This window comes from Canis lupus, chromosome 15 (assembly GCF_011100685.1).
Source record: "Canis lupus familiaris isolate Mischka breed German Shepherd chromosome 15, alternate assembly UU_Cfam_GSD_1.0, whole genome shotgun sequence".
Lineage (NCBI taxonomy): Eukaryota > Metazoa > Chordata > Mammalia > Carnivora > Canidae > Canis > Canis lupus.
This window is the reverse complement of record NC_049236.1, coordinates 61,831,990-61,842,454: the sequence shown is the minus strand read 5'-3', so window position 1 is coordinate 61,842,454 and position 10,465 is coordinate 61,831,990. Positions and strand designations below refer to the sequence as shown.

The following is a 10,465-nucleotide window of genomic DNA, read 5'->3' as shown; positions in this document are numbered from 1 at the left end:
TAAACAGATCTGACCTTAAACAATCTTTGTATGATTTGACTGCATTGTCAATATAGTATTAACTCTGGCAGATTATTTTTTACTTCTTGCTCATCTTTATCCAACTAATAAATAGGCAGGGGGAATTTTCTATTTTCCCAAATAGAAAGTAGGCAAACTTTTCACCCTATCTTCTATCTGTAGGTACATAAAGGGAACATTGATCTAAAATATTACTTCAGCAGAGTTCCATAAATTCCTTAGACTCAATAAATTAATTTAAGAACTAGAAGAAGTAATAAAGAAGGACCTATAGTGTTTTTTTAGCAAGATAAAAATATAGAGACTTAAAAATCAGAGTAAAAACTCCTGAGTTAAACACAAAGGACCAACAAATGTTAAAAAAATAAATAATATAGATTTATAATCTATTATTATGAAAATATAAATCTTATGCTATCTTTATGGTAAGCCACAGTGGAATTTAAAAAAGGTTTCTACTTTTTAAATCATTACAGAAACTGAAAGGAAAGAAGATGGCATTCATTGGAGGGTGCAAAATAGAAAGCAAACAGTAATAAAAATAAAAGCATAGAAATAATGATAGGATCAAAGTAGTAATTATGGCAATTAATAGAAATCTTTTATATTTTACTGTCAAAAGGAAAAGAAGTCTAAGACATGATGAGAAAATAACTGATCCTACAACTTCTGATAAATATACCTAAAATAAATGACATGGAAAGGCTAAAACACAAAAACAGAAAATACGAACATCATAGCAAGCAAACCCAAAAATAAAAAACAAGAAAAGCTAACTGCTTATGCAAGTTGACTTTAACTTTAAAAAAAAAAAAAAAAAGAAGTAAGCAGTATTTTGTAAAGTTACAATATCTACTGAGCATGTAACTCTGAATAATGCATTGAGAAAAGCATATGCAACAAAAACCCTTGGAAATACAAGCAGAAAATAGTCAAAGCACAATTACATAAGAGACCAACATGCCTTCACCAGTTTAAAGCAGGTCAAGTAGAAAAAAAGAAAGATAGTGGAGATTTTTAAGAGACAGATAAAGTTAACCAAAAAATATCCAACCTAATAATCTAGAAATTACTTTTTAATGCACACATGAAACATAATGGCTAATTACATAACTGGCCATAGAGAAATATTTAATACATTTTAAAAAGCAAAATTTTACAAATAAGACTATAGATCACATTCTCCAATAACCATACAAAGAAACTGGAAATTAATAAAAATTTGAAAAGAGGCATACAATTAGAAATCATTAAACTTCTTTAAAAATGAGATGAAAATAGAAAATTAAAAAATAAAAAGTGTATTTATAAAATAAGTTGCCAAATATCAAAACCTACACAATGAGTTAAATGCATACTCAGAGACAGTGTCATAAGTTTAATTTTTATTCATGTTTAAAAATTTAAATAGATGAACAAGACTATTTTTAAGTTGTAAAAAGATGGGAAAATTACTTTAAGAAGTAAAAAATAATTAAAAATAAGTAAAGAATAATGAGAAAGAAAAACAATGAATTGAATAAACAAATTCCAAACTCCTTATTTGAAGTGATAATAATAATGGAATAGGCTAGCACTTCTCAAACTGGTGTTAAGAAAAAAATCACTAACTGTGCCAAGAAAAAGTCTTCTTCTACACAAATAAGTTCTTTATTTTTAAGTTCTTTAAAACATTAAACAGACTTCACAAGTTTTCTTTTTTACTTTAAAACTTCTCAGATCTTTTCTTATGTTAATATGTACTTTGAATCCTCAAGAGGGGTATTTAGTACAATTTCCCAAGCTCGCCTGCCATTGTTTAGTATTCTGAGAAGAGTTTTGCAAAATGCTGAACTAGACAAAACTCTAGCAAAACTAATAAGGAAAAAAAAAGTAGAAATAGTTAGATTGGAAACAATAAAATGGAAATAATGTGTTAAATGGAATGCTATGCACAATTACACACTAAAATGAGAGAACATGATTTAAGAAATCATTCACTGTCAAGATATGCCTCCTAGTTTATATAACTTGTGCTCTAAAGCAAGATATGATTTTAACTAAAATTATGAAATGGATGAAAAATCTAAGCCCAAAATATTAGCTTAAATCAAACATTAAGTAAGCATTTTATAACTACAACATGAATTATCCTTTCCTGGGTGGAAAGTTGTTAGTATTGAGGGAAGAAAAGGAACTTCAAGGGTCCCTTGTAAAAGAAGGAAGGAAAGACAAATGTTGAGTCCTCTGGGCATACTTGGAGAAGAACAAGAAACCCAGCAATCTGGGAATGAACCCTATCTCTTGATGGGTAGACACAGGACCCGTGCTGTAAACTGCCGAGTCTAAAAGGTGGTGTAGAGGCAGAGATGATTTGGTGCCCAACCATACAAGGGACATCAAAATTAAGATTCAGTACATTCTCTGCCCACTGGAGGACAAGTTGCTATAGCCAGGCACGTAGGTCCTGAAAGTACACTTCTCAATACATCTGTTGTTTTCTATCCTGCAGAGCACTGCAATGAAAGGTCTCCAAATCCGAGGGGGCCTATAAAATATTCTCTAACCTTACTACTGCACACCCAGTAAGTTTCTGCCTAAGGAGAATGCTTAATTCAACCACTCCTAGGCTGTTAGAGGGAAGTAACTAATACTCTGGCAGAATGTTAAGAACTAATTTTCCTGTATGATGCAGGCCTAAATAGAGCCAGTCACTCCTTATTACGTTAATAAATAGGTAGGCCTCAATGAAATAATTTTCTCAAAATAAATTATAACTTTAACTCCAAATCTCAGAAAAGTTATATAAAGCAAAAAAGTACAGCCAATCTCCTTTATGGATGTAGATACTAACATCTAAATAAAACATCAGAAAGTAGAAATACATTAAAAGAATAATCTACCCAAATCAATTTATTCCTAGTATCCCTTAAATAAAAATTTATTTCAAATCAAAATGACATTTGATAAAACTAATTATTGCAAAGATGAAATGTATATAATCTGCAACGAAAGAAGCATAGACATTTATATGCTAAAGTAAGCAGAGGAGCCGACCATTCCCAAGAAAGGCCCAAGGGAAAGATAACTATTGGTGTTGTCATGTAACAATGTACTACAAATTCTGTACTTTTAATATGAGTGTGTGAATAAACTGGGGTATACAAACTTTGACAAATAATGCAAACATTGTATACGAACTAGATATACTCAGAAAAACTGAAAGGAATCACTGGACAACCACGAGAATAGAAAGCTTAGCGATGTCCAAAAGAATATATATGTATATATGTATATAGATATATATGTATATTTATAGAGATATGAAAAATAAATAGTTCTATCACTTCAGAAATAGTAAGTTACAAATATAATGAAAGAGAATTTATCCACAGTAGCAAGAAAAATAGTCTGCATAAGCAATGACTCTAATGAGAAGTATATTACAAATGCTAGTAAAAATGCTAGAATTTTCTGAAAAAAGACGTAAAATATTTTCATTTTTTCCCAGATCCATACTTTGATGTATTTTTAGTCAAAATATAAGAGGATATTTCTGTTATATGATAAAATGATTCTTCAGACCTCTTAAAAAACAAAAATGGCGAAAATAACAAAACAAAATCATTAAAGAGATCTGAGAATGAGGACGAGGATGGCACTAATCCTTTGAGATGTTAAGAGATACCCATGCATATAAAGCCATAAAAGTGAAAACTTCACGTATAAGCACGCAGAGAAAAACAATTATTTGTCGTATACATATATATAGCTCCCAGAAATAACCTGTTATATTTCTTAATCACTGGCAAAGATATTCTAAATCTAAAGTTAAAAAATATTATTCAGTGAAGGAGGCTGGATCAATTGGCTAACAACTTGTAAAAAACAATGTTTAGATCTTCACCTACCACCATACAATAGAGACAGTGGGTAGGGTTGGTTGGTTGGAGGGTTTGGTTGGTTTGGCTGATTTTTGAAACTTTGCATACAGCAGTTGCCAACTAAAGGTTGGAATCAGAACCTTCTCTGAAATTTTTTCAATATGCATATGCCTAGGCACTACCCTTGGACAAGTGCAAAAGACGAGTAGTCTACTGGACAATCTAATTAAGTAATGTGATGTGCAATACCCTTCCCTTGTTAAGAAGCACTGACCTAATGGAAAGAGTCAGAAGACATACAGAACTGAGTTCAAATCCACTCCATTACTTAGTAGGTATGTGACCTTAGGACACTGACTTGGTTTATATGATCCTCTGATTCCCCAATGATAAAATGAGGATGCTAATACCTATGTTCAAATGCTACCTTGAAGATTAAATAGCTTCTGGAAAGTGTCTAGGTTTCATTATTCTAGTTCATTTAAAAAGTATACTTTTAAATACATAAGCTTTTTTCTCTGAGAACCATGTTTTTAAAAGTAAAACAAACTTTCATAGTATATTCAATTCTTTGCTTTGGGTTCTCAAAGAAAAGGCCAGAAATATCATCATGTAATCCACTTCCCAGTCCTTGACTTGATTCATTCCAACTTAAAATACAAGACTTACTCTTAGGTAGGTATGGTTAAAAACCAAGACCAAAACAATGAAAGACAAGAATACAATCTATTTCATTATTAATCACTTCTTCTAAAGAAGGAAAACGAAGCTTCTAATATGTCTGATGCACAAAATCAAAGACTTATTCCAGCACCTAGCAGAAATGCTTCAGTGATCCAGAAGAGGGTCGTAAAAACCCAAGCTCACCTGACTCCTTAAGTTGGATGTTGCTATAAGAAAATGGAATAAGTAGTTCTCAATTAAGATTTAAGCAGAGAAACCTATGTCCTTCGTGTAAAAACTATCCCTGATTCTAAATGTTCAACCACAGCTATTCCAAAACAATGGCAATGAATTTTTTTTTATCCATTCTCTCAATACCATTTCAAACCATCAGTTTTCTCTGCTACAGTCTCAACTTTCCAATTAATATTCTTCACTTTAAACCTCAACATTGTTATTTCTTATTTCCTATATCCCATTCCAAAGATCTTTCTAAGAAAAAAAGAGAGACAGAGAGAGAATGTTTTGTGTACTCCTTCAGTCAGAAAATTATTTTGCTACCTTAGTAACCCATTAATATTCTTAGGAGAATTCTTTCTTACATCAGAAATGTGAAAGGCACAGATTTAATAAAATTCCAACTCTTTTTATGCAGAACAAAATACATTTTATAATTTTGGTCACAATCTCTAAATAAATAAAACTTCTGTTCTAATAGAATAATGCATCTCACATTTCTATTATCCTGACACAAATACGCACTTACTTAATATTCTGTTTCTGTACCAATCATCCTTTCTTGTAATACTAACAAAGAGTTTTCGTTTTTCCCCGAAACCTCAAACTACAGATGGATAATTTTACAGTCTTTGTGATTTTTAGCACAATCACCGCTCACTGAATACTTCCTGTCACCATCTGCCTCTTTTAAGGCCAAATAGGACATTTCTTGGCTTGTTTATTTTTCTCCACAGTCTGTTGTCTGGCATTTTTCTCACCACCTTCTGGCCTTCTGTGATTTTCAATCTGATTGACTCTGGGCTCTTTCCACTCTTGTGTTTCCTGATTTTTCCAATGGGCCTTGAATGTCAATCAGTGAGCTAAGTTCTCATTCACACAAAGTCTGTTTGCCTCACTGCTGGCTGATGATATTTGTATTTTAAACCAACACATTTATTATATTCTTGAATCTGCTATTCTTCATGACGACCTACGTTGGTGTCATGTGCCTTAAGGTAAATGCTTAGAAGACAAGAAATGCTCATATCCCCTCAGAATTCAATTCCAATGTGAGTGTAACTGTGCCACGTGAATTTGATCCCTGAAGTCCTTCATAATTAATGTACACTTGGTGAAATGCTTCTCAAGAGGGACCAAACCAAAATACAGGTTCTAAACCAAAATATGAAAAAAAATTAAAAAATTAAAAAATTAAAAATAAACCAAAATATGCCAGACTTTGTTAGTACTGAACAGAAAATGATTTATGGCCCTGACTTCTCTCATCCACTATCAATCATTTGCTAAGTACCCACCACGTCCCAGGCACAGTTTCACAGTTATACTGATGTGATCTACTTAATTTCATGTATCGTGTTTATATAACTCTCTCTGGATTAAAATCATTGTTCGAAGTGAAAGGCAATTGTTACCATCGGAAGATACAAAACCAATGACGAAAAACATTTACTGCCAATAAATATTTGTTTATGAATGGACGAATAAATGAAAGCTCCAGCTCTACTGTTTATGACTGTAAAGTTAATTAACCCCCTTGAACCTGTTTCCTTATCTATAAAATGAAAGTACAGCTTCCACTTCATCAGATTGCTGTATTAAAGGAGGTAATCCATATGAAGGCCTGGCCTGTAGACACTGCTTAATAGTGGCTCTGTCTCTAAATCAGATATTAATAATATCAAGGGAGTCATACTTAACTTAGTCCAAATATTTTTATAGGGCTACATCTGACTTTTAGGAAATTCATTCATTACAAAAAAAAGTCGCAACTAGGGAGAATTGGACAGTTTCCCAATTTCCATAACCATCAACACCCCACCTGCTACTGATTCCCCTCCCCTACTCCATCCATATTATTTTCTAGTTTGAGACAATGGGCCTATTATGCTAAATGAGATAAGTCAGACAGAGAAAGACAAATGCCATATGATCTCACTCATACGTAGAACCTAGAACAAACAAATCGAACTTATAGACACAGAGCACAGATTGGTAGTTGCCAGAGGCAGGGTGGGGGACGGGTGAACAGAACAGGCGAAGCGGCCAAAGGCACAAACTTCCAGTTAGAAAATAAATAAACTCCTGCGGATGTGATATCCAGCATGGTGACTATAGTTAATAGTACTGTGCTGTATATTTGAAAGTTGCTAAAAGAGTAAATCTTCTTCTCATTAGAAGAAAAAGCAGTGTGTAACTAGTGTGTGATGGACATCAACTGGAGTCACGACTGGTCATTCTGCCTCAAATACAAATACCACATCATCACGTTGTGCACCTGAAACCAGTACCATGTTCTATGGCCATTTGATCTCAATTTTTTTTTTTTTAAGATGAAGGAAAAGAATATGGCCTTGTCTCTCTCTCTCAAATTCAGTGGTTGACTTGTACTTTTTGGAAGGAAACTCATCGCTTTTCTACATAAAACCCAACCCCAGTCTTGCATGGCTACATAAGGGAAGCACCCCACAGGGTGAAGGGAAGGTAGGTGTCAGAGAACTGACTCTTTTTCTCTGAGATCCTGAACATTCATTTACTGACTCGTTCAAAAATACGTGTTGAGTGCCACTGTGTGCCAAGCGAGGATGTGGGGCCACACATCTGTGGAGGTGAGAGGATGCGGGGACTGCACACCTGTGGAGGTGAGAGGATGCGGGGCCGCACACCTGTGGAGGTGAGAGGATGCGGGACCGCACACCTGTGGAGGTGAGAGGATGTGGGGCTGCACCCCTACAAGTGTGAGGATGCGGGGCCGCACCCCGGGGCAATGAGGGGTCACGTGGCAGGCTCCCGGGGCGCAGGGAGCCAAGGTCCCGAAGCCCAGCCTGGAGAGCGGGGTACATCACCCAAACACCTGCAGTTCCATGGAAGGTCCACACTGCCTCCTGCATCTTCCCCCCTCGCTGGCTTCCACGGTTACTGCAAAGCCCCCGGCTCCCTCTCGTACAAACCCTCACCCTGCCAGGACCTGTGTCCCCACTTGGGGCCGCGCCTCAGGGAGCGCAGTGGCACCTAGCAGGATGCGCAGCAGGTGAGTGGGGGGCAGAGTCGGGCCAGAGGCTGGGCTAAGTCCTGCCCATGCACCTTCCCTGTGGCACCTGGCTCGGCTCGATTAGGGAAGCAGGGAGTCTCCTGGCAGCTTCCCCACCCGAGGGCACTAATTTGGTCTCATTGATAGTGACAGGCGAGCTGGCACAGGTGTGACGGTGGCTCAACTGCGGGGGGAGTTCCGCACCTGCGTCTCCCAAAGCCCCCGCAAATGCCATGCCTAGGGCTGCAGGACTAAAGCCGAGTTCCAAATCTTCAGTTTGCACTGAGTGTTCCCCTCTCGTGGGTCTCAATCCTAAACAGAACTAGAAAACCAACTGAAGAGATCCACCCCTCCAAAGAGTGTTCATAATGGTGCAAGAGTGCTTAGTCCATCTTCCCGTCCTACTCTGTCCAGTCCTTACTTACAAAGCAGATGAAGTCCTATGTGTGACGAAGATAACATGTCACATGTCACCAACTAAATGTATTCGTGTTAATTTTGATCTATACATGCTACATAATAGAAATGACACACTCTCAATTTATAAAATCATTAGATGATGATAGGGGACAAGAGACACAGAATACAAACATGCACCAATGAGCTCATACTCGTGGCAAAAATTTAAATATAAGTTCATGGTTAATTGTCCCCAAACATACTTTCATGGAAAATAATACTGAGGAAATATGAAAGATTGTGGTGACAGTTACTTTGAATAATGCTGTTTTCGTATGGCTGTATTTAATCCACATGATAAAAGAATTTATTTATTTGAGACAGAGAGAGCACATGAGCGGGGTGAGGAGCAGAGGGAGAAGCAGACTCCCTGTTGAGCAGGGAGCCCGATGCAGGGCTGGATCCCAGGACCCCTGGATCATGACCTGAGCCTACAGCAGCTGCTTAACCAACGGAGCCACCCCCAGGTGCCCCGATGAAAGAATTCATTAACATTACCCTCCAGGTAGCAGTAGCTCTAAAAGATAATTCAAGTCAGGGCTTACAAAAGAGCTCCCCAGAGCACAACAGAATCCCACAAAGTAACAGAGGAAGAAATACACTCCGTCTGCTTCTCCCCATAGAGGGAGAAGTGGATTAGCTCCCTGCTGTGGAAACCTGCAAGACTCCTTCTTTGAAGGCTTTTCCTCAAATCAGAAGATCAATGGCCCACGGGTAGTTTCAGGTTTGGCCCTATTGACATATCCACTCATTACCTGTTTATAGTTTGTGAGTCGAAGGGCTAAGAATGAAATAAAGACTCCAGACCAATGTCTCAATCAACATATTCACTTGGAATTCATTTATAAAAATTAGGTGGTTATAGGAAAACTCAGTCTTCTAGTGTTATTTATATTTTGTTTAAAAATAATTGGCCTCCTGTCTCCCAGTCTGGCACTTTGAAGTCACTAGAGTTCACTTCAAAATGCAAATATTATCCTAAGCAAATAACCAGCTCGCCCTCCCTCATGTGAGGTGGTACTTTCCGAGCTCAGTTTTATTTATTTATTTATTTTTTTCGAGCTCAGTTTTATTTCTGGATGCATTCTTCTGAATTAATTTACTCTGTGTGTGTGTGTGTGTGTGTGTGTGTGTGTTTGTCCAACATTTCTTGGAACAAACTGTGTAAACCAGTTGATTTTCACCAAATACGGTGATGATGGAGCCAGGTAGCCTACAAGGGAACACTGTTTCAGGACATTAACACATACACACAGTTTATTTAAGAAAATATTCTTTTTTTTTTTTTTTTTAAGAAAATGTTCTTAGCTTCCTGATTGCATCACCATTTTCATTTTTCTTATATAAAAACTATTCTTAGAAGCATAACAAATTTTGTTTTTCAAGTAAGAACATCTGGCTTTAAATTGCATACAAATACACTAAGATTATTTAATTCACCCGTCTTTAAAACAGACCATCCTGTTCATCATAAGATTCTTAAAAATTTATAGCTTTGCTTTTATTTGTCATGGAAAAATAAACTTTCTTTGGAATAAAACAGATTGTATCCGAACACACAGAACAATTTTCAAGATACATTCATCTGGTCAGTTTGATAGATGAAGACTCTCTTCCAGTAGTAAACCCTCAAGTTATTTTAGGAAAACTACTAAAACAATAAAACCTTAAAATATGAATTACATAAGCTTTAAATATTCTAAATCTTTTGTGGATTTTATTTTTTGCTATTATATTGCAGGAAAAAAAATAAATATCTTGAGATAAAAAATAAAGCTAAGATTTTTTTTTCTCAGTATGCTATAAGCAAGCTCAGGAAATGTTTCAAAGTGAACATTCTTCTTGTCCATACTAAAAATAGAATATTTCCCCAAATGCTATTAATAATTTAACTTAGAATAGAATCATAAATATGCATGAATGGAAGATCACTTGCTCTATCCCCATGCTCAAAAAGACCTTGGATGACACTTTTTCATAAAGATGAACAGCCTGCCAACTTTCAGGTATCTCAAGGCACGTCTATGGTGGAAGCTCTGAGGAAGACAAAGGAAAGGCTGCAAAGGTATCTTCCCTGACCCCTTGGGCTCTGCTCGCTGCCCCTACTCTGCATTCTCACAGGACTGTGACTGTGCCTAACACATAGCATGTGCCATCATTACCTATGGACAAGTCAGTTGCCCAAAGTTTC

General features: G+C 36.2%; 1 protein-coding gene across 1 annotated transcript in view; it reads right to left on the bottom strand.

Moving 5' to 3' along the window:
* Positions 1-10,465, bottom strand: part of CPE (carboxypeptidase E) — a 101,732-nt gene that overhangs the window by 60,543 nt on the left and 30,724 nt on the right. The gene's annotated exons all lie outside the window — the stretch shown is intronic.